Source organism: Grammomys surdaster, unplaced genomic scaffold (assembly GCF_004785775.1).
Source record: "Grammomys surdaster isolate TR1022 unplaced genomic scaffold, NIH_TR_1.0 125685, whole genome shotgun sequence".
Taxonomy (NCBI): Eukaryota; Metazoa; Chordata; class Mammalia; order Rodentia; family Muridae; genus Grammomys; species Grammomys surdaster.
In genome coordinates this window covers 1,627,990-1,653,672 of record NW_021620521.1, presented here as the reverse complement: position 1 = coordinate 1,653,672, position 25,683 = coordinate 1,627,990, and positions in this window count along the sequence as shown.

The window sequence follows — 25,683 nt, the reverse complement described above, 5'->3', positions numbered from 1 at the left end:
CCAAAAGCAATCTACAGATTCAATGCAATCTCTATTAAAATCCCAACTCAATTCTTCACAGAGTTAGAAAAGGAAATTCTCAAATTCATATGGAATAACAAAAAACCCAGGATAGCGAAAACTATTCTCAACAATAAAAGAACTTCGGAAGGAATCACCATCCCTGACCTCAAGCTGTACTACAGAGCAATAGTGATAAAAACTACCTGGTATTGGTACAGAGACAGGCAGGAAGATCAATGGAATACAATTGAAGACCCAGAAATGAACCCACACTCCTATGGTCACTTGATCTTTGACAAAGGAGCTAAAACTGTCCAGTGGATTAAGGACAGCATTTTCAACAAATGGTGGTGCTGGTTCAACTGGAGGACAACATGTAGAAGAATGAAAATTGATCCATTCTTATCCCCTTGTACAAACCTCAAGTCTAAGTGGATAAAGGACCTCCACATAAAACCAGATACACTGAAACTAATAGAAGAGAAGGTGGGGAAGAGCCCCGAATACTTGGGCACAGGGGAAAAGTTCCCGAACAGAACTCCAATGGCATATGCTCTAAGATCAAGAATTGACAAATGGGACTTCATAAAATTGCAAAGTTTCTGTAAGGCAAAGGACACTGTCAATAGGACAAAACGACAACCAAAAAATTGGGAAAAGATCTTTACCAATCCTTCATCTGATAGAGGGCTAATATCCAATATATACAAAGAACTCAAGAAATTAGACTCCAGACAACCAAATTACCCTATTAAAAAATGGGGTATAGAGCTTAACAAAGAATTTTCAACAGAAGAAACTCGAATGGCCGAGAAGCACCTAAAGAAATGTTCAGCATCCTTAGTCGTCAGGGAAATGCAAATCAAAACAACCCTGAGATTCCATCTCACACCAGTCAGAATGGCTAAGATTAAAAACTCAGGTGATAGTAGATGCTGGCAAGGGTGTGGAGAAAGAGGAACACTCCTCCATTGTTGGTGGGACTGCAAGATGGTGCAACCACTTTGGAAATCAGTGTGGCAGTTCCTCAGAAAATTGGACATAGCATTACCTGAGGACACAGCTATACCACTCCTAGGCATATACCCAGAAGAGGCTCGAACATATAACAAGGACATATGCTCAACTACGTTCATAGCAGCCTTGTTTATAATAGCCAGGAGCTGGAAAGAACCCAGATGTCCTTCAACTGAGGAATGGATTCAAAAAATGTGGTATATTTTCACAATGGAGTATTACTCAGCTATTAAAAACAATGAATTCGAGAGGTTAAAACATCCAATAAAAAAAAAGAAAAAAAAAAGAAATTGTCCGAATTGCTAAGTCTAAATTACAAGAAGAAGCCCCTTAGCCTGGGCTCTTCAATCTGCTTATTTTTTCATTTTGGTTGATGGTTATCATGCCTTACAAACCATAGACTCCTAGTTTATTCCACTGGTGGTAGTGCTGAGTTTGATAATTGGATTAAGGCTCTTTCCATCAGATTTACAATCATTGTTGTTATTGTTTTATCTATGATAAAGTTCTCCAACCGCTTTTGCCAAAGATTTCAGCACTTACTGGTAACTTTGCTTAAATAAATGATTAGATCAATGTTAAAAAAAAAAAACAAACAAAAACAAACAAACAAACAAAAATCAGTAGCCTTTCTTTATACAAATGATAAATGGGCCAAGAAAAAGAAATAGGAAAACAATAACTTTCACTATAGCCACAACTAATATAAAATATTTTAGTGTAATTCTAACTATGTAAGTGAAAGACCTGTATGATGAGAACTTAAGTCTCTGAAGAAAGAAATTGAAGAAGATCTCAGAAGGTAGAAAGACCTCCCCATGCTTGTGGAACAGTAGGATAAGCATAGTGAAAATGATCATCTTAACAAAATAAAAACCTTTGAATGAGGGATTAATGGGGTATGGCTAGAGTTGCCTTTGGTATAGAACACAGCTGTCACATCCAGGATTTGGTGGAAGCTTTTTGGCAATATTGTGGTTTGACAATCCTTATCTTTTGTTTGTGTTCAGGCATAATTTGGGAACTGTCTTTTTTTTTCCTTGAGCCATGACTGCATAGCAGCCTCATTTAATGTTATTGTTCTGTGAGATGGTTTATGTACCACACAATATTCTGGCCTAGTTGTTAGAGTCAAGCTACTAGGGCCAAGTCTGCTTCACACTGTGAGAGTCTGCTGTGATCTCTTTCATAGCATATAGCCATTCATTAAATATGGGTTTATATTCTATTTGTAGAAGAGTAATCTTGATTTTTTTTTCTGTCAGCTGCCCCTTATGCCTTTTCGTCTATTCTCAACATCCCATGAGACATTGCTTCCTCTAAGGAGGCTAAAGCAATGTTAATGCTGAGCTGGGTTAATGCTGAGCTGGGTACTACCTCCATAGTTATGAAAACCAAACCTCTAGAGATTTGTCAAATCTTGTACTGTCATGTTTAACTTTGTCAGAAATGTAGTGTGACAGCCTGGATTGAATTCTAGTGTCACAACCTTTTCAGAATTCTCATTTTAGAATGTTACATGGATTTCAATGTTGTAACCTTAGGGGCTTGAGGTATTCATTAATATATAAAACAAAAATTGAAACCAGATAGAATCCCAAATATTACTTTATTACTGCTAATGTGGATAGTGACAGGTATGTTTGCTATTTGTATACAAGTGGACCCTGATTGTCTCTGCTAGTATCAGTCAATCATATTAGCCTTGGTAAAGTCTCATAATTTTCTTTGTCCAGAGGAGGAATGAGTGATGGGGTAAAGCCTGGAGGAAACATTGTCCTCAACTGTTGGAAATCCATTAAGTGTCTGCTCACTGATGATTAAACTAGACAGACTGTGCCCCAGAGAGTTTTCATCATTCTTTTTACCATCTATCTTGAAACAGAGGAACACAAGCCAACATGAAATCTAACATGGAAACTGTCCAGGGTTCTATAGCTATAGATGCTTAAAGATAAATGCATTCCGTAGAAATAAAGGCTGTGTCTCAAGAAGTTTACCCATAAAACAATAGAGAGATTTTTAAAGATACTTTTAAAATGTTGGGTATGAATGTTTAGTCTACTTGTATGTATATCTACCACATGAATGTCTTGTGTCCACAGAGGCCAAGAGTGGGATATAGATTGGGTTCTTTGGAACTGGAGTAACAAGACAGTTGTAAGCTGTCATGTGGTGCTTCAGGAAGAACAATATGTACTCTGATCCCACTGAGCTGTCTCTCCAGACCTGATAATTCCTAATTTATAAGTAAACAATAATGAAAGCTTTATTTTTTGTTTTTCTGTATATGCCAGTTATTTTTATTGGTGAAGATATAGCAAACTTTCCTTTAGAAGAGAAGATACTTGGCTTATATAGACTCTTATCTTTCAGAAATTAAAAATTTCTTTCTGTATCCTGATGGAAGCTGCCCTGAACAGTCTGCTATTCCAGGGCAATCTCTCTTCTCCCTCTACACCACCCCCAACCAGACCTGAGACCTGAGACTCCTGAACCATACAGATAAGCTTCCCTTCCCTAAACTCTGAGCCCTCAGGGAGAAGCCAAGCTGGCCTGAGTAGCCTACTAGCCCAGGTAGACCTCCATTCTCCTGCCACCTCTCTGTCCATCTTCCTTGGAACTGAGGCTCCTGAACCATACAGAACTGCAGGGCCAGAAGCATACAGCCCAACCCAAGAATACCCATCAGTGGCCTGCCAAACCAGGACCATTAAGGTTAAATCCCCTTCCAATACCTACTACAATAAGAACACCCAGGGACCAAAACCATCCAGATGGCTAATGGCCCTAGAAAGAATAAAATCAACAAAAGCCAAGGCAATATGATACCTCCAAATCACAGCTACTCCACTGCCGAAAGCCCTTGATATCCTAACACATCTGAAACACAAGAAAATGAACTTAAATCCAATCTTATAAAGATGATAGAGGTCTCTGAAGAGGAAATGCGTAAATCACATAAAGAAATACAGGAAAATACAGTCAAACAGATAGAGATCTTTAAAGAGGAACAGGAAAATACAATTAAACAGCTGAAGGAAATAAATAAAACTGCAAGACCTGAAAGTGTAAATAGAAGCAATAAAGAAAACAGAAGCTGAGAACTCCTAGAGATGGAAAACCTAGGGAAAAGCACAGTAACAACAGACAAAAGCATCACCAACAGAATACAGGAGATGGAAGAGAGAATCTCAGGCATAGAAGATACAACTGAAGAAATTGATACTTCAGCCAAAGAAAATGTTAAATCTAAAAAATTCCTGACACAAAACATCCAGGAAATCTGAGATACTGTGAGAATACCTAACCTAAGAGTAATAGGAATGTAGAAGGTGAAGAGTCCCAGCTCCACGGCTCAGAAAGTATTTTCAACAAAATCATAGAAGAAAACTTTCCCAACCTAAAGAAATAGATGCCTATAAAAATATAAAAAAGCTTATAGAATACCAATTCGACTGGACCAGAAAAGAAAACCCTGTCATCACATAATATACACAACATGAAATCTACAGAACAACAACAACAACAAAAAACATATTAAGAGAGGCAAGGGGAAAGGCTAGGTAACATACAATGACAGACCTATCAAAATTATCTCCATTTTTTTCAACAGAGACTCTAAAAGCTAGAAAGGCCTGGACCTTCTAGTAACTTCTAAAAAAACCACAGGTGTCAACCTAGACTACTATACCCAGAAAAACTGTCAATCACTGTAGATTGAGAAAACAAGATATTTCAAGACAAATCCAAATTCAAACCCATTCTATTCTCAAACCCAGCCCTACAGAATATCCTAGAATGAAAATTGCAACCCAAGGAGGATAACTACATCCAAGAAAACACAGGAAATAAGCAATTCCATACTAGCCAAAACAAGAAAAGCACACACACACACACACACACACACACACTAATACTACCAATATCAAAATAACAGAAAGTAACAAACACTGGTCAATAATATCTTTAAACAGCAATGGACTCAATTCTCCAGTAAAAAGACACAGGCTAACAGAATAGATGTGAAAACAGGATCCATCATTCTGCTGCATATAAGAAACACATCTCAGCAATAAAGATAGACATTACCTTAGTGTAAAGGACTGGTAAAAATTTCCCAACCAAATGGATCCAAGAATCAAGTTGAAGTAGCCATAATAATACCTAATAAAAAAGTCTTTTAACCAAAATTAATCAAAAGAGCTAGAGAAAGATACTTCATACTCATCAGAGGAAGAATCTACCAAGATAATATCTCAATTCTGAACACCTATGCCCCAAACACAAGAGCAGCTACATTTGAAAAAGAAACATTGCTCAAGATTAAATCACACATTGAATCCCACACATTAATAGTGGGAGACTTCAACACCCCACTCTTACCAATTGACAGGATATCCAGTCAAAAGCTAAATAAAGGAATAATGAAACTAACAGACATTATGAATTTAATGGACATAACAGATAGCTATAGAGTATTTCACCCAAATACAAAAGAATATACCTTCTTCTCAGCACCTTATGGATCTTTTTTCAAAACTGACCATATAGTGGGTCACAAAGCAAGCATCAACAGATGCAAGAAAATTTAAGAAATGCCTTATATCTCATCAGACCCCCATGGATTAAAGCTGGACTTCATCCAAAGCAGAAATACTGGGAAACCTATACACTCATGGAAATTGAACTCTCTACTCAGTAATCTCTGGGTCAGGTAAGAAATAAAGAAAGAAATTGAAAACTTTCTAGAATTAAATGAAAATGAAGGAACAACATACTCAAATTTATGAGACACAATGAAAGCAGTGCTAAGAGGAAAGGTCATAGCAGTATGTGCCTCCATAAAGAAATTACAAAGTTCTCATATCAGCAATTTAAAAGTATACCTCAAAGCACTAGAAAAAGAAAAAGAAAAAAAAAAGCAAGCACATCAAAAATGGAGTATAAGGTAGGAAATAATCAAAATCAGGGCTGAAATCAACCAGTTGAAACAATGAAAACAATAAAAAGAAATGTGAAAGCAAGAGCTGATTTTTTGAGAACATCAACAAGATAGACAAGCCCTTGGCCAAACTAACCAAGAGATAGAAAAACAGTATACAAATGAACAAAAATCAGTAATGAAAATGGAGACAGAACATCTGACACTGAGGAAAGTCAATGAATCATTAGGTTGTAATTCAAAAGCCTGTACTCCACAAAATTGAAAAAGCTTAATGAAATGGATAATTTTTTAGACAGATATCATTTACCAAAGTTAAACTAAGATCAGGTAAAGTATTTAAATAGCCCCATAAACCCTAAAGAAATAGAAACAGTCATTAAAAGTCTCCAAATCAAATAGAGCCCAGGACCAGATGGTTTTAGCGCAGAATTCTACCACACAAAGACTCAACAAAGCAAGAGAACTTCAGATTTTTTTCCTCTTATGAACATTGATGCAAAAATACTCAGTAAAATACAAACCAAATCCATGAATATATCAAAGACATGATACATCAAGATCAAGTTGGCTTTATCCCAGGTATGGTTCAATATAAAAAAAAAATTGATCAACATAATCCACCATATAAATAAACAGAAAGCAAAAAAATCACATGATTATCTCATTTGACTCAAAAGCCTTTGATAAAATCTACTACCTCTTCATGTTAAAGATATTACAGAAATCAGGAATGCAGGGCATACAACTAAACATAATAAAAGCAACATAAAACAAGCCAATAGCTGACATCAATCTAAATGGAGAGAAACTTAAAGCATTTCCATGAAAATCAGGGACAAAATGAGGCTGTCCACTGTCTCCCTATCTATTCAATACAGTACTTGAAGTTCTACCCATATCAATAAGACAACTAACAGAGATAAAGTGGATACAAATTGGAAAGAAAGAAGTCAAAGTAGAACTATTTGGGGATAATATGATAGTATACATAAATGACCTCCAAAACTCTACCAGAGAATTCCTACATCTGATAAACACCTTCAGCACGATGGCTAACTCAAAGAAATAAGTAGCCTACCTTTATACAAATGATAAACAGGCCAAGAAAGAAATTAGAGAAATAATACCATTTACAATAGCCACTAATAATATAAAGTATATTGGTGTAACTCTAACTTCACAAGTAAAAGATCAGTAGGGCAAGAACTTCAAGTCCCTGAAGAAAGAAACTGAAGATGATATCAAAAGATGGAAAGATCTCCCATGGCATGGTTAGGTAGGATTAACATAATGAAAATGACCATCTTATGGAAAAGCAATCTACAGATTCAATGCAATCCTCTTGAAAATTCTAACAAAAATCTTTTACAGAACTCGAAAGAGCAATTCTCAACATCATATGAAATAACAAAAAACCCAGGATAGGCAAAACAATTCTAAAAAATTAAAGAACTTCAGGAGGAATCATTCTACTTGACCTCAAGCTGTCCTACAAAACAATTAGTATTAAAAAAAAACTGTATGGTATTGGTACAGAAACAGACACGTTGATCAATGAAATCAAATCAAAGACCCAAAAATAAACCAACAGACCTATAAACACTTGATTTTTGATAAAGAAGCTAGAACCATGGAGTGGAAAAGTGAAAGCATCCTCAGCAAATGGTGCTGAGCTAACTGGATGTCTACATGTAGAAGAATGAAAATAGATCTATACCTATTACCCTGAACAAACTCAAGTCCACGTGAATAAGGACCTAATATAAATCCAGATACACTAAATCTCATAGAAGACAAAGTGGGAAATAGACTTCAACACATTGGTACAGGAGACAAACTCCTGAACAGAACACCAATGGCTCAGAATCTAAGACCAACAATCAATAAATAGGACCTCATAAAACTGAAAATCTTCTGTAGGATAAAGAACACTGTCAATAGGACAAGTTGGCAGCCTACAGATTGGGAAAGAATCTTTACCAACCCTACATCTGACAGAGTGACAATATCCAAAATTTGCAATGAACTCAAGAAGTTAGACACCAACAACCTAATAACTCAATTAAAAAATGGGCCACAGCTGTGGAGACTCAGCATAGGGGAATGCTAGGGCACTGAGTCCGGAGTGGGTGGGGAGGTAGGGGAGCAACCTCATAGAGGTAGGGGGAGGGAGAGGGAATAGGGGGTTTGTGGAGGGGAAACTGGGAAGGGGGATAACATTTTAAATGTAAATAAGTAAAATAAGCAATAAAATTAAAAAATGGGCTACAGAATTTAATGAGAAAATTCTCAATATAAGAGTCTCGAATCACCTAGAAGCACTTAAAGAAACATTCAAAGTCCTTAGTCATTAAGAAAATGAAAATCGAAACGTCTCTGAGGTTCCATTTTAAAACCATCAGAATGGCTAAGATTAATAACTCAAGAGATAGCACATGGTACCGATGTGGAGCAACAGGCGGCACTTCTTAATTGCTGGTGGGAGTGCAAACTTGTACAACCACTCTGGAAATCAATCTAGGAGTTCCTCGGAAAAGTGGAAATAGTTTACCTGAAGACTCAGCTATACCACTCCTGGGCATACCAAAAGATGCTCCACTTTTCCACAAAGACACTTGTTCATCTATGTTCATAGCAGAACTTTATTTGTTAATAGTCAGAAACTGGGAACAACCTAGATGTCTCACAACTGAAAAATGGATAAAGAAAATGTCGAACATTTACACAATGGAATACTATTCAGTTATAAAAAAACAACATCAACATGATTTTGCAGGCAAATGGATGGATGTTGAGAATATCACCCTGAATGAAGTAACCCAGTCCCAAAGGACATGCTTGCATGGTAAGTATTCACTTAAAAGTGGAGACTAGTCATAAAATACAGGTATCATGTTATATTCCACAGATCCATAGTAGCCAAATAAGAAGGAAGGTCCAAGCAAGGATGCTTGAATCTCACGTACAAGGGGAAACAGAATAATCATAAGAAGGCATTGGAGGGAGGGAACTGGGATGGGGGGTTTGGAGAGAGGAAAGGAGGTTTCAGGATCAGGTGTGGTGATGGACAAGAGAGATGGCTAGATGGCCATGAGAATGAATGGAAATCTGCAACTGATGGGGGTGAGGAAGTGGAGGGCATCTCTAGGACATGAGGGAGACCTGGGATAAGGGAGGCACCCAAGAATCAATGGGAATGACATTAGCTGCGACTCACTACTTTGGGAATATGCAACCTGAAGAATCCACCTCCTGTAGTTAGGTAGGAACCCTATAGAGCAGTAGGTACACCAATCCACCCACAAAATGTTCAACCCAAAATTTATTCTGTCTATAAGAAATGCAGTCACAAGGGATAGAGTAGAGATTGGAAGAATGGCCAGCCACTAACCAGCCCAACTTGAAACCATGGGCAAGCACCAATCCCTAATACTACTAATGACACTCTGTTATGCTTGCAGACAGGAGCAAATTGTCCTCTGAGAAGCTTCACCCAGAAGCTGACTCAGACAGATATAGACACCCACAGCCAAAAAGTGGATGGAGCTTGGGGACTTTTATGGAAGAATAGGAGGAAGGATTGCAGGCCCCAAAGAGGATAGGAACTTCACAGGAAGACCAATAGAGTCAACTGGACTCTTGGGACTCTCAGAATCTGAACCCTCAACCAAAAATCATATATGGGATGGACCTAGACCTCCACACACAGATATGTAGCTTGGTCTCATGTGGGTCTTGAACAACTGGAATGTAGGTTATCTCAAAAGTTGTTGCCATACATGGGTATGTTCTTCTAGCTGGGCTGTCTTGTCTGGCCTCAATGGGAGAGAAAGCACCTAGCCTCACAGAGACTTGAAGTGCCAAGGTGAGGGGATACTCAGGCCGCCCCACCCAGTCAAAGAAGAAAGGGGGCATGGGAGAAGGATTGTGGGAGGGGGTGCCCAGGAAGGGGACAGTGTATGAAATGTAAAGTTAATAATTTAAAAAAATGAAAATTAAATTAAAATTTTCTTTCTTCATATAAGCTTCCATTAGCATTTTACTTCTCCCTCTCACTACTCCTTGCTTTATTTCCAGTTCATCTTAATTTCACATTTTTTCTTCTTGGCTTACTTTATTACATGAATTATTATTTTACCTCTGCGTTTGTAAGTATATTCCGTGGTCTTTGAATACTGTTTCAATAGTTAACACTTATTCTGTATGATGTCTCCTACATGTTGGTTGCTCAATGAAATATTTGTTTAGTCTCATCTCTGGTTGTTAGAGATGTACTTGGTATAGTTTTATAGATTAAATTCTGACTCTAAGAAGGAGGATTAATGCAGAAAATTTTTTGTTGTCTAGCAGTGCCACTGTCACTAAGTGAGAAGACAGGACTGGGAGAAAGTAGCTATTGTCAAGTGCAACATGGCAAAGGGAGCCTTGGTGGGTGGGATGTCCACTCAGAGTTATTACAAATTGAAATAGGAATTGGAGATTTTGTGTGTCCAGAAAGCCAACCTTTGGAGCCAGTAACATAGCTTCCCAGATACAGGTTGTTTGTGAAAGTTGGTAACCTGAGTTGAATACATGTATTCCCCATGAAGGTCGAAGGAGAGAACCAACTCCACAAAGATGTTGATGACTACAACATGCTGTGATATTCACACACAGTCAACATGTACACATACAACAACAACAACAACAACAACAACAACAGCTTTTGAGATGGGATTCTACCCAAGCTGAAACAAGTAATTCCATAAAGTCAGTGGAAATTCACAGCTGAGTATGTAATTTTGAACAGAAAAACAACAAACATTCCCATAGGTGGGTGATATAATCTTGGACAGAACTACGATGTCCATTGCAAATATTTGCCATTTTTGTATGATTTAGATTGTCATGAAACCTAGAAGCCTAATAAAACCAGCCCAGACTTTTTCCCATTCTCAAAGGGTTTCTACTCTACATGGCCCCAAAACTTATTGTTCCCATCAAGTATTTCAATGTGTCTGATGTGTCTTAAAACAATCAAATAAGGTATCAGGGCATCTGACTTTGAAAGACAGCTAGACTCATCACTATACATAGCACACACTGGAATGCCTGACTTGATTTCTTGTCAGAAGAAGCAGCCAAGTCTAACAAGCTTGGAGGAATGGTAACTGTCAGGTAGCATTTGCAAGGCTAGATATTGATTTACGACCCCCACATAAATGAATTTATTAATTTCCCACCAAGAATATAGCAGGTACTGTTATATTGTTATAGATGAGGCAACTGAAACATATGGGCAGATTTTTTTTTTTTTTGCAAGATGAAATGTTAAAGGCTGGAAGAAATAGAATTTGGTTTTAATGATTCTGGCTCAGTTTAGGAAAATTTTTCTCGGCCTGTTTGACTTGTTATATATTTCTCTGTGTTTGAACTTTTACTCTTGTTTTGCTTGGTTAATCTTATATCCAGTATTGTAGTCCATAGAGGGAATTTTTGATATTATCTGTCTTTTAGGGAGAAGAGAACCAGTGTCCATGTTCATAGCTTGCAACACTTTATCTAGCTAAGCAACCCAGGTCATTGAAAGTCAAATCCAAAACTAATTCCTCTAAAAACAAATTCTACTCATGGATGCTATAAATATTTTAACTTCCTTGTGTCTTCCAAATGATAGATTTGAATATAGGTCAAAGAAAATTATGTATTCCGTGATCTTACCTTAAAGAGAAACTGGAGACAGAGTGTTCCTGAGCTCTGAGGTCATTTTATCAGAGCACCTGCTGGAGTCTGTAGCTTGATGTTTTAGGTAAGAATGACCAGGTAAGTTATTTACCTGTGCATAGAATGGGAAGTTAACAGGGCCTCGTTGATTGAGCTTGGCTTGGTTCAGCTCAGGGAATGACTTTTGTGGTGATATCAAATAGCAGTGATTTTGGGTTTATGACAGCTATCAAATATAATGATATGGAATGAGACAGAATTGTGCCACAATAGCAATAAAAATCAACCTGGAAGGAGAGGTGTTTCAATCTGTTTTGCTGTTGCTTAGGGAGTTTGATTATGGGCATTCAATATTGGCAGTCTAATGATGAAAAATCAGACTTTGTGATTCTCCCTAACTGAAAGATGGGGCAACCTGGACTGCTGTGAGCAGAGAGGACTTGGACAATGACAGATGTTTCCTGGAACAACATCAACTGTTACTTACACAGTCCACACTAATAGTGGTTGTCTCTAGAGTGGTATTGATGAGTAGGGGCCTGTCAGAATGCTTGAACTGGCTGGAATAGCCTGCTGGCATTGAGACTGAGCAGTTGACATGCAAAGTACTGTGGGTTCCTATGTTTGCCCACTCTATTGTTTTACTTACTTGGATGTTTAAATCATCACTCATATTTTACTGATTGATTTGTACAGTACTTGTCTCAAGTGCTTTATCCTTGCCTAATAAATAAACAAACAAACAACAATAACAAAACCACAAATAAATGATCCTAAAAGTATTGTATATAGTGTGGCTATGCTGTGAATATTTACATCTCCCCAATTCATTTATTGGCATCTTAATATTCAAGGTGATGGATGGTATTGGGCGGCATGGCTTTTGCCATGAAAAATTAGGGCTGGAAGAGACTTTTTGTACTGTCTACCACATTAAGACTCAATGAGAAGCTGGGCGGTGGTGGCGCACGCCTCTAATCCCAGCACTTGGGAGGCAAAGGCAGGCGGATTTCTGAGTTCGAGAGTTTGAGGCTAGCCTGGTCTACAGAGTGAGTTCCAGGACAGCCAGGGCTACACAGAGAAACCCTGTCTTGAAAAAACAAAACAAAACAAAAAAGACTCAATGAGAAATTACTACTTATGAAAATCAGGTCTTCCCACCATGTGGAATTAGCTTGCATCTTGATCTTGGACTTCCCAGCTGTCAGATATCTGAGACTTTCCTATTGTAAGTTATTTAGTTCATGACATTTTTGTTTTAGCATCCCAAATGGACTAAAATAACTGTCTTCCCTTTCATGGGTAGCTTAACTCATGAATGTATTAGAGACTTCAATAAGTCCTGAATTATGTAGATCTATGCAACTTTGACTGTAAATTTAATATACTGAAGTACTTGAAATAGGAAATGTATGCATTACTATGTTGAAAATCTAGTATGGTAGATACACACTCTAAAATTTACATTTAGAAAAGCAAACTTTGCCTTTTTTAGCTGCAGTACAAGAGTAGAGGTTGTCTCTTGGTACATTCTGACATGAAGCAGTAGTAAGCGTTTAATAGGTCTTGAAATCTAACTGTTGGAGCTGAAAGAATTACCTCATGCTTAAATATAAGAGTAGTACTGCTTATTTTGGGGTGCTGAGATGTTCACTCAGTTGGGAACAATATATCTAAGGCAAGAGACTTTTTGTTCAGATATTTGCCTGTAAATATTTATTTTATAGAGAGAAGAGTTCAGGGTAATGATGGGAATCAGTTTATATTCCATCTTTAGGTATCAATCATTGTAGACAAAAGGCCATGAGAAGGATGTTGTTTATAAAATACTAGGAAGGTGTCTCTCTCTCTCTCTCTCTCTCTCTCTCTCTCTCTCTCTCTCTTTCTCTCTCTCTCTCTCTCTCTGTGTGTGTGTGTATGTGTGTTTGCGCATATATGTGTGTGCAAACATGTCTGTGTGCTTTCTGAATAGATTGGTGTAAAAGTCTATGTATTGAATACAATATTGAAGATTTGCTCTCAACATGTGTGGTCACGTCCAAGGCTTTTCAACCAAGGTATGCAGTTCTCCAAATAAATTCCTTCCCATATATCTTCCTGGTTGAGCTGAATATCTCTATTCAAAACAATTTACATTTTGGAACATTTTACATACACATAATTGGAAGGGATAACCTATATCTAAGCATAGATTTATTTTTATTTTGTGCTAAGGATGTGCTATTATGCATACTCTTTATTGTTCATGTATTTTACTATAACCTGTCAGATCAGGCAGAAATGGAATTTTATATGTCTACCATCATGTCAGGCATAAAATGTCCCAGGCCTTTGTAATTTTGAATTTCTTGTTTTATGATTAGGAATAAGGGATTAAGATCTCTTCTTGGATCAATCTGGAAAACTATGGGTCATTTTCCAGCACTGAAGAATTAAGGGAGGAGGTCATTTCCTGTGCTGACTATAAGACATGAATTATTATTGTCTTCTTCCAGACTACCAGCCTGTGGTGACCTCAGCAATATGATTCTTGAAGCTCTTCATGCCTGAGTCTTAGATAGTTCTGAGTAGTTTTTTTTTTTTTTTTGTCTTCAAGAATTTGATTCTACAATTGCACTCCATTATCAGAAACCTTAGAGGTCACCTAGATGTGATGTCACTGGGTTCCAGTCTGATACCAACACCTGGTATCTGTCTAGGAAATTGTCCATTTCATCCAGATTTTCCAGTTTTGTTGAGTATAGGCCTTTGTAGTAGGATCTGATGATTTTTTTAAAAATTTCCTCAGTTTCTGTTATTATGTCTCCCTTTTCAGTTCTGACCCAGAAATGAACCCACACACTTATGGCCACTTGATCTTTGACAAAGAAGCTAAAACTGCCCAGTGCTGGTTCAACTGGAGGACAACATGTAAAAGAATGCAAATCGATCTGTACTAATCTCCTTGTACAAAGCTCAAGTCTAAGTGGATGAAGGACTTTCACATAAAACCAGATACACTGAAACTAATAGAAGAGAAGGTGGGGAAGAACCTCGAATACTTGGGCACAGGGGAAAAGTTTCTGAACAGAACACCAAGATCAAGAATTGACGAATGGGACTTCATAAAATTGAAAAGTTTCTGTAAGGCAAAGGACACTGTCTCTAGGACAAAATGCTAACCAACAGATTTGGAAAAGATCTTTACAAATCACACATCTGATAGAGGACTAATATCCAATATATACAAAAAACTCAAGATATTAGACTCCAGACAACCAAATAATCCTATTAAAATATGGGGTACAGAGCTTAACAAAGAATTCTCAACTGAGGAACCTCAAATGGCAGAGAAGCACCTAAAGAAATGTTCAGCATCCTTAATGATCAGGGAAATGCAAATAAAAACAACCCTATGATTCCACCTCACACCAGTCTGAATGGCTAAGATCAAAAACTCAGTTGATAGTAGATGCTGGCAAGGATGTGGAGAAAGAGGAACACTCCTCCATTGTTGGTGAGATTGCAAGATGGTGCAACCACTCTGGAAATCACTCTGGGGGTTCCTCAGATAATTGGACATAGCATTACCTGAGTATATACCCAGAAGATGCTCTAACATATAACAAGGACATATGCTCCACTATGTTCACAGCAGCCTTATTTATAATAGCCAGAAGCTGGAAAGAAACCGGGTGTCCTTCAACATAGGAATAGATAAAAAAAAGCAGTACATTTACACAATGGTATATTACTCAGCTATTAAAAACAATGAATTCAAGAAATTCTTAGATAAATGGATGGAACTAGAAAATATCATTCTGAGTGAGGTAACCCAATCACAAAAGAACACACATGGTATTCACTCACTGGTTATTGGATATTAGCCCAGAACCTTGAAATACCCAAGATTCAACTCACAAACCATATGAAGCTCATGAACAAGGAAGACCAAGTGTGTGTGGTTTGGTCCTCCTTAGAAGGAGTAACAAAATCTCAAGGGAGCAAATATGGAGACAAAGTGTGGGACAGAAACTGAAGGAGGGGCTGTCTGGAGACTGTTCCACCTGGGTATCCATCCCTCGTGCAGTCACCGAAGGTAGATGCTGATGTGGATGTCAGGAAGTGCATGCTGACAGGAGCCTGATATAGCTGACTCCTTAGAACTCTGCCAAAGTTTGACATATTCAGAGGCAGATGCTCACAGCTAACCATTGAACTGATCAAGGGGTTCCCAATCGAGGAGTTAGAGTGAGGAGTGAAGGAGCTAAAAGGGTTTGTGGCCCCATGAGGAGAGCAACAATACCAACAAACCAGAGCTCCCAGTGTCTAAACCACCAGCCTGGGAGCACTTAGGGAGGAATGCCTGGCTCTAGCTGTATATGTAAGGGAGGATGGCCCTGTTGGGCATAGGTGGAAGAGGAGATCCTTGGTCCCATGAAGGCTGGATGCCGTGCGGGGGGGGGGGTTCGAGGGTGGGGAGGTGAGAGTGGGGGGGTAGATAGAGGCACATCTGCAGAGAATCAGGAGGAGGGGGCGATGGGATAGGGGGTTTCTGGTCGGGGGGGGGGAATGGGGTAAGGGGATAACATCTGAAATGTAAATAAAATATCCAATAAAGAAAGGAAAGCTGAAAATACTGAAAAAAAAAAGAAAGATTTCTCATCAGTTAACAAGTGAGAGCAGAATAATTTGATAGCAAAACCTATTCAGATACATTATCATAAGTTAGTTATGGAGGACCACGAGACTCAAGATGAGGTTGTTACTCTATCCAGGGTGTTCCCAAAACCCATCTCCACCCAACCTAAAAGAGGGGATTTCTGCCCCTAGACCAAGCTGAGAGGGGCCACCCAGAACTCCCTCTGACTGGCAATCTGAATTCTTGCTTAGGCTGTGAGGCTAAGCACTGCAAGGGATTACCTGGGAAAGGCTACGTTAGCACCCATATAAAATAAGCATAACTCCCTGATGTTGCCCTCTTTCTCCGCCAGCTTCTCCCATTTCTCTCCCCCCACCTTTGCCCTATCTCCTGAATAACACCTCCCCCCGGAGCTATTTGGTCTGGTGTTGTCTGTTCTAAGCCATGCACTGAAGTCTAACACTGGTGCATTGGCTGAGACAGAATACTTTGGGTACTGCGACCAGCTGAGCAGCTCCTGCCAGCCGGCAGCTGCTGTGATCATGCAGTACCCAACTCCACTGACGCTGCCACAGCCAGCACTATACCACGTGGACTCCATCCGCTGCTACCTGCTTTCACTGACCCAACCCATTGTTTCCACCACTGCTGCAGACCAACTCCATCTGCTGCTACAAGGCTCATAAAACTTCCACCATATGAGCTATGTCGCTGCGGCCCCCACATGGTGCTCTGCCACGTGGACTGGGAAGCCAGACAGGCCTACACAGACCACACGGTTCCACATTTCCTGATACCAGACTGAATAAGCCCACAAACACACACCAGTGTATTAATTGGTAAGGAGCTTCCAATTGGTGGGAGGGGCCCTAAATGCCCAGATAAGACCTGACCAGCTTTCCCTGGGCTGAGAGGTTGGCTTTTCACTGCCCCAGTCCATATAACTGGCCTCTAGCTGACTTATGACTTAGGACATTGGCTGCATTGGGTGACTCCCCTCCTTGAAAGTAGTTCACAACCACCCCTCCCCCCGCCCCAAGCTCTTGCAGAAGCCAGAAATCCTGGTTCCAGGTTGAACTGCTCTGTGGTGATCTCTGGTAGTTCGCCACAGTCGAGGCCCCTATAGATATTCTCCTGACGACCTGATATCTAGGCTGTTTGCCTGATTTCGTTACGGACTTTTCTTTCAGAATGCCAATATGAATAGCTCGGTAACAGCCCCCCTCCCCCCGCCCCCGGTCACCCAATGGGCAATACATTGTCTTTGACTGTACCCACAGACACCCCACTGGATTGTCTCCTGAAAAACCTCAAATCTCTAAAATTAACGCCTGACTTGAGGCCTTCCAAATTGATACACCTCTCCAATAAGGTCTGGATTCGGTACCCTCTAGATAATGGACTGAAGTGGCCACCTAGTGGCATGCTAGACCCAATCATTTTAAAGGGTCTCCACACATACTGCCAGCAGTCTGGTAAATGGAAAGAAGTTCCATATATCCAAGCATTTATCTACCTTCCTTCTAATGCTTCTAATGTGTTCTGTCTGTTCCACACCCAAGATTCTCTTAGCCATGAAATCTACTCAACCCCCATTAGATGACACCATACCCTTAGATCCAGCTGATGAACCTCCTCCCTTCTGTCGCAGACCTGTTTTCATGCCACAGAAAACCCAAACTGCTGCCTCGGTTTCTTCTTCTCACCAGGATACCTCAGAGTCTACTACCTCTTCCTCTCCAGACCCCTCCCTTCCTTCTGTGCCAGCTGCAGGCCACTCTATTCACCCTGTGTTGACACCAACCTTTACCCCTCCTATCATGCGTTCTAAGGCCACAGCCAAACCTCCAATTCCTTCTCCTCCAGGGACTCCTAAACCACCATCTGTCCTTCCCCTAAGGGAAGTGGCTCAGGTTGATGGTCTGGTCAGAGTACATGTCCCTTTCTCACTCAGCGAACTTTCTTAAATAGAGAGCAGATTGGGTTCCTATACCTCTAAATCCTCTGCCTTTATCAAAGAGTTCCAGTACATCACTAAGTCTTATAGCTTGACTTTCCATGATGTTCATATGATTCTCACTAACAATTTACTTCCTGATGAATGCAGGTGAGTTTGGGAAGAGGCAAAAATGCATGCAGATCAGATTCATCAAACAGACAGAACATATCCATTCGGATCTGAGGCAGTTCCCTGACCAGGATCCTTGATGGAATTATAATTCTGCAGGTGGTATCTTAGCCAGAGATAGATTTATAACATGTCCTTTGGCAGGCCTAAGAAAGGCAGTCTTAAAACCAGCAAACTTTGAGAAACTCTAAGACGTTGTCCAGGACAAACAGGAAAACCTATCTCAGTTTTTAGAACGTCTTACAAAGGCTTTATTGCAGTATACTAATTTGGACCCTGAAAACTAGAAGGTAAGCAACTCCTGATGACCTACTTTTTTCCCCAGATCTACCCTGACATAAAAGTTAAACTTTGGCAATTGGACGGGGGCCCCTAACTCCACAGGCAGAAGTCTTGGCACTGGCCTTCAAGATGTACCATGAGAGAGATGAGAAAGCCCGAAAACAGAAATACCACATGTTGGCAAAGGCTATCTGACCAGCTGCTACCCCAGACTACTGGTGTCTGAAGGCTCAGGGACCACCTGGCCCATGCTATAAATGTGGTCAACATGGTCATTGGGTGAAGGCTTGCCCCAACCCCAGCAAGCTAAGGGGATCATGTCCTAGGTGTCATCAGAGGGGACATTGGGCTGTCGATTGCCCTCATGTCACTCAGAACAGAGGGACATTGCTCCCAGAAAACACTTCAGCTGACCTTCTAGGATTGGCTATGGAGGACTGACAGGGCCTGAGCGCTCTTGACCCGACCGTGCCTATCACTAGCAGGGAGCCCCAGGTAGATATTATGGTATGTGGAAGACCCATCTCCTTCCTCTTGAACACTGGGGCCACTTACTCAGTCCTGACGGAGTTTTGGGGACCCACCTCACCTTCGCGGTTTCCTATTGTCGGGGTAGGAGGACAACCGTACCTTCCTCACCAGACCACCCACTTACTTGCATTTTTAGGGGTGAACCTCTCATCCATTTCTTTTTGGTAGTGCCTACATGTCCTGTCCCCTTATTGGGAAGGGATACTTTAGCTAAGTTGGGAGCCTCTATTTCCTTTGCTCCCCCAATTCGCCTAAGCCCAAGCTCACCAGCAGTTCCTCTGTTCCTCCTTCTAGCCAGTCAACCTACTAACACTAACATGTTATTTTCCTTACCAGCTTCTCAGGTGGACCCCCAAGTTTGGGATGGCCAGAACCCCTCTGTTGCTAAACATCATTCTCCTGTTGTCATCCAGTTACTGGACTCTACCAGGTACATCACCCAAGCTCAATACCCTCTCTCTCTCCAGAGCCTCAGGGGACTTAAGCCTATCATTTCTGACCTCATAAAGAAAAAACTCCTTCACCCTACCTATTCCCCCTTTAACACCCCTATACTAGCAGTTAAAAAACGTAATGGTACCTACCAACTGGTTCAAGACCTCAGATGCATTAACTCTGCAGTGGTTCCCCTCCATTCCCTAATCCTTACACACTTCTTTCTACTATCCCCTCAGGGACTTCTCATTTTTCAGTCCTAGATCTCAAGGATGCATTTTTTCTCTATCCCTCTAGACACCCAGTCACAGGACATATTTGCCTTTACCTGGACAGATCCTGACACCCACTTTTCTACTCAACTTACCTGGACTGTTCTACCTCAGGGATTCCAGGACAGCCCACACCTATTTGGCCAGACCCTGGCTTCTGACTTGCTCTCTTTATCACTCCCAGATCTAAGATTGTACTTAGATGATATCCTTCTTTGTAGTCCCTCTCTAGAAATTAGCCAAGCTGACACAGCTGCTCTTCTAAATTTCCTTTCCAGTTGGGGCTACAAGGTCTCACCATCTAAAGTCCAACTGTTCACTCCTCAGGTCACCTATTTGAGACTAAAAATTACCCCAACCCACAAGGCTATCACCTTAGAAAGACTCTGATTCAGTCTCTAATTGTTCCTTCTACAAAGGAAGAGATTTTATCATTCCTAGGAATGGCTAGCTTTTTGCATTCCTGGGTTCCTTCCTTTTCCCTATTTTCTTGTCCCTTATATGAAGCAGCATTAGGTCCCACCCATGAACCTCTTCTCAAACCTGCTACTAAGCCCTTTCAAAGGCTCCAACAGGCTCTCCTTAAGGCTCCAGCCTTACATCTCCCTGACCTAATTTGCTTTTTCCCTCTATGTAACTGAAAAGGAGGGATTTGCCCTTGGAGTCTTAGGTCACCAACTGGGACCATCTTTTGCACCTGTAGCAACTTGTCAAAAAGACTAGATCTAACCATCCAGGGATGGGCACCTTGTATTCGTACCTTGGCAGCTACTGAACTACTTATTCAAGAGTCAAAGAAACTAACCTTGGCATCACCTATAACTGTCCTCTCTTCTCACAACCTGTCACAGCTCCAAACTTATAAAGGCTTACAGACTCTACCTCCCTCCAGGATTCTTTCTCTTCATGTAGCTCTAATAGAAGACTCCACCCTCACCTTTCAATCATGCCCATCTCTTAATATTTCCAATCTTCTTCCTCAACCTAATACTGACTACTCCCTATCTCACTCTTGCACTGAAACCTTAGAGGAACTATTACCTTATCCTTCACACATACAGGAGGGCACATTGCCTCAAACCATCTTTACCTGGTATACAGATGGAAGCTCCTTTCTACATGAAGGAGTCAGGAAAGGTGGCTATGCCATAGTGTCAGACACTAAGGTGGTGGAGGCACAGGCCCTTCCTGCTCATACCACCAACCAACAGGCTGAACTAATAGCCCTTACCCATGCCTTCCAGCTGGCACAGGGACAATCCCTTAACATCTACACAGATTCCAAATATGCTTTCCATATCCTCCTGTCCCATGCCACTATCTGGAAGGAGCATGGGTTACTTACCACAAAAGGAGGATCAGTAACTAATGCAAACCAAATTATGGCCATGCTAAAGGCCTCCCATCTCCCCACAGCTATTGGGATTGTCCACTGCAGATCCCACCAGACAGATGACTCTATTGTCTCCAAGGGAAACAACCGAGCTCATGAGGCAGTTACACCTGCAGCCCTTAGGGGCCTAGACTCATCTCACCCTCTCCAGGACATTCTTACACTGCAACCCACATCCCCACCTGCAACCCCTGACACTTAAACTCTGTCCTATCTTCACCATCTCTTTCATACTAATAGCCAAGCATTGTCTTATTTTGTTAAGACCCACTTACAGCCTACTCCTGAGGACTTAAGTTTCCTCAGGTCTATCACTGCTTCTTGCAAAATCTGTCAGATGTCAGATCTCAACTCAAGGTATTGTAACACTCCTTTTCCTACCCATCAGGCTAGAGGTTCCCTTCCTGGAACTGACTGGCACCTTGACTTTACCCACATGCCTGCTGTACAAGTGTGCCAAGTACCTCCTGGTCTTGGTGGACACCTTTTCAGACTGGGTAGAGGCTTTTCCCAAAACTAACAAAAGGGCTCAGACAGTCTCTGATCTCCTCCTCAGAGAGATCAGATTTGGTGTCCTAGCCTCCCTTTAGTCAGATAATGATCCTGAATTTACTTCCCAAGTTTCTCAAATTCTATCTAAGGCCCTAGACATCCCCTGGCATTTTCATATTCCCTACCACCCTCAATCTTCAGGTAAAGTAGAGAGAACTAACCACTCTTTAAAAACCACTCTTGTTAAGCTGTCACAGGAACTTCACCTTGACTGGGTAAAACTCCTACCTCTGGCTCTTTTCAGGCTATGAGCTCTCCCCAAGCGGCCTCTCCTCATCTCACCCTTTGAACTCATGTATGGATGTCCAGTTCTAACTCCTGGTCTTTCACCTAAATGCTTTCCCCTCCCAGACCATCTGCTCACCCCATTACTTTGCCACCTCCAATCTCTCTTGTGGAACTTTGCCGACCACCATCTACCTCGACCACACACTGTCTCCTATCCACTGCCTGTCAACATTGGAGACCAAGTCCTTCTCTCCCCTCCAGATCATTGGCCCTCACCCCTCTCTCCCAAATGGCAGGGTCCTTTTAAGGTAATTCTTGTGACCCCCTACAGCTGCTAAACTTGAAGGACTTCCTCATTGGGTCCACTTGTCTCACCTCAAGCTTTTCATCCCCCCATCTAAAACCGACTCTTCATACACGTCAACCCTAACAGGACCATGCTCTATTAAACTCCGGAGGACATTGAAATCACCCACCTTGACCTCAATCGCAGAAAATGAGACTCCACTTTGGCAACCGAGCTCGACCTCACTGGACCAGACATGGGTTTCTCGTCCTCCCCCTGCTGCTTGTTTCTATCCAGGTCAGCCCTTACTTACATCTAGAGGTTTGAGGTTCAAGAGACCCCCACAGATAACAAACAGTCTTTCCAAACAGGGACAGGAAACTGTTCCATACCTGGATGCCAAGAACCAATCCAAATTACCATCATTCCTATATCTGTTATCCCATCTAAATACTATGTTCTCTATACTTGCTTTCTCTTTGACCAGATAAAAGATTATTGTAGAAACTGGCCAGATGATTATGGGGGCTGCCCATATTGGTCTTGCCAGATACATATGCTAGGATCACGGACCAACCATCTCTTCTACCAACAATGCAAGACACTCGTTTCTACATACAAGACCCGAGGGATTCCAGCTGTGGTGCTTCAGAACTGATGGGGGCCAGATGTCCTGACAGCTAAAGAAGATAGTCTTCACCAGTTCCCCCAAGAAGAATGCTGTTTTTAGGGAACGTGAGACCTCCAGTTCTGAGATTTTTAAAAAACCCATATGAAAGCAGATACTCTCTTTTGTAATACCCTTTTTAGTCATCCTCCTGGTGTTATTATGTCTAACCCATTTATTAATCAGTTCCTGTTACAAGATTACCAGCCGCTGCCCACAGAGGAACCTGATACACACATCTACCAAGTGGACCCTGATAGTGAAAGCCAGCTACTCCCTACAACGGACTATGCCCCTACAAAGCAGGAAGTAGTTTAAGAGACACGGTGTCCCAACTCCCCTTTCACTGTTGGCTTCCCCTCCCCTTTTTTTTTTCTCTTTAAAATAAGAAAAAGGGAGGTATGTTGGTATCAGGCTGGAACCCAGTGACATCACATCTAGGCAACCTCTACATCATTGCCAAGGCAACAACCATACACTCCCAGAATCCTCACCTTTACCTGGGAAAGGCTATGTCACCGCCCATATAAAATAGGCAGAACTCCCTGACCTTGCCCTCTTTCTCTGCCATCTTCTCCCATTTCTCTCCCCCTACCTTTGCCCTATCTCCTTAATTAACTCCCCGCTTGGAACCGTTTGGTCTGGTGTTGTCTGTTCTAAGGTGTGCGCTGAAGTATAACACCAGGTACCAAAGTTAAATCAGGAACAAATAAACCACCTAAACAGTCCCATAACCCCTAAGGAAATAGCAGCAGTTATTAACAGTCTCCCCACCAAAAAAAACCCCAAGGACCACATGGTTTTAATGCAGGATTCTATCAGATGTTCAAGGAAGACCTAATACCAATGCTCTTCAAATTATTCCACAAAATAGAAACAGAAGGAACACTACCCAATTCGTTCTATGAAGCTACAATCACACTAATACCCAAACCTCACAAAGACCCAACAAAAAAAAGAGAACTTCAGACCAATCTCCCTTATGAATATCAACACAAAAATACTCAATAAAATTCTAACAAACCGAATCCAAGAACACATCAAAACAATCATCCACCATGATCAAGTAGGCTTTATCCCAGGAATGCAGAGATGGTTCAGTATTTGGAAATCCATTAATGTAATCCATTATATAAACAAACTCAAAGGGAAAAAAAAACACATGATCATCTCACTAGATGCTGAGAAAGCATTAGACAAAATTCAACATCCTTCATGACAAAAGTCTTGGAAAGATCAGGAATTCAAGGCCCATACCTAAAGATAGCAAAAGCAATATACAGCAAACCAGTAGCCAACATCAAACTAAATGGAGAGGAACTTGAAGCAATCTCACTAAAATCAGGGACTAGACAAGGCTGCCCACTCTCTCCTTACCTATTCAATATAGTACTGGAAGTCCTAGCCAGAGCAATTAGACAGCAAAAAGAAGTCAAAGGGATACAAACAGGAAAGGAAGAAGTCAAAATTTTGCTATTTGCAAATGATATGATAGTACACTTAAATGACCCCCAAACTTCCACCAGAGAACTCCTAAACCTGATAAACAACTTAAGCAAAGTGGCTGGTTATAAAATCAACTCAAACAAATCAGTACCCTTCCTCTATGTGAAAGATAAACAGGCTCAAAAAGAGATTAGGGAAATGACACCCTTCACAATAGTCACAAATAACATAAAATACCTTGTGTTAGTATTCTGTCTAAACTCCACCTCCACAGTTACCTGGTAATAGCCAGGTATGCTCCTCCCCACAGTTACCTGACAACAGCCAGGTAGGCCTGCCCACTATAAAAGAGGCTGCTTGCCCCCTCCTCTCTCTCTTGTTCCTCTCTTGCTCCCTTGGCCCATGCCTGCCTGCAGGCTTCCATCTCCCCTCCCCCTTCCGTTCCCTTCCCCCTATCTCCACATGGTCATGGCCGGCCTCTACTCCTCTACCTCTCCGCTCTCTCTCTTTCTCCTAATAAACCCCCTTCATGGAACCATCTAGTCTGCTGTTATCTGTTCCAAGCTACGAGCCAATAAATCTTTTCACCTTGGTGTGAATCTAACCAAGCAAGTGAAAGATTTGTATGACAAGAACTTCACATTTCTGAAGAAAGAAATCAAAGAAGATCTCAGAAGATGGAAAGATATCCCATGCTCATGTATTGGCAGGATTAATATAGTAAAAATGGCCGTCTTGCCGAAAGCAATCTCCATATTCAATGCAATCCCCATTAAAATCCCAACCCAATTCTTCACAGAGTTAGAAAGAGAAATTTTCAAATTCATTTGGAATAACAAAAAACCCAGTATAGTGAAAACTATTCTCAACAATAAAAGAACTTCTGGAGGAATCACCATCCCTGACCTCAAACTGTACTACAGAGCAATAGTGATAAAAACTGCATAGTATTGGTACAGGGAAAGGCAAGAAGATCAAACCTTTCTATCACAATGCAGATTCAATTTCAGTTTGGAAGGGGAGTGACTCAAAGGATTGCAGTTTCATTGGCCAGTTTGAGTTACGGCCCATTGTTGATCTTATTATGGTAGCTGTACAGATGCTTCTTGATTAGGCCATGATCCGAGAGAGAGAGAGAGAGAGAGAGAGAGAGAGAGAGAGAGAGAGAGAG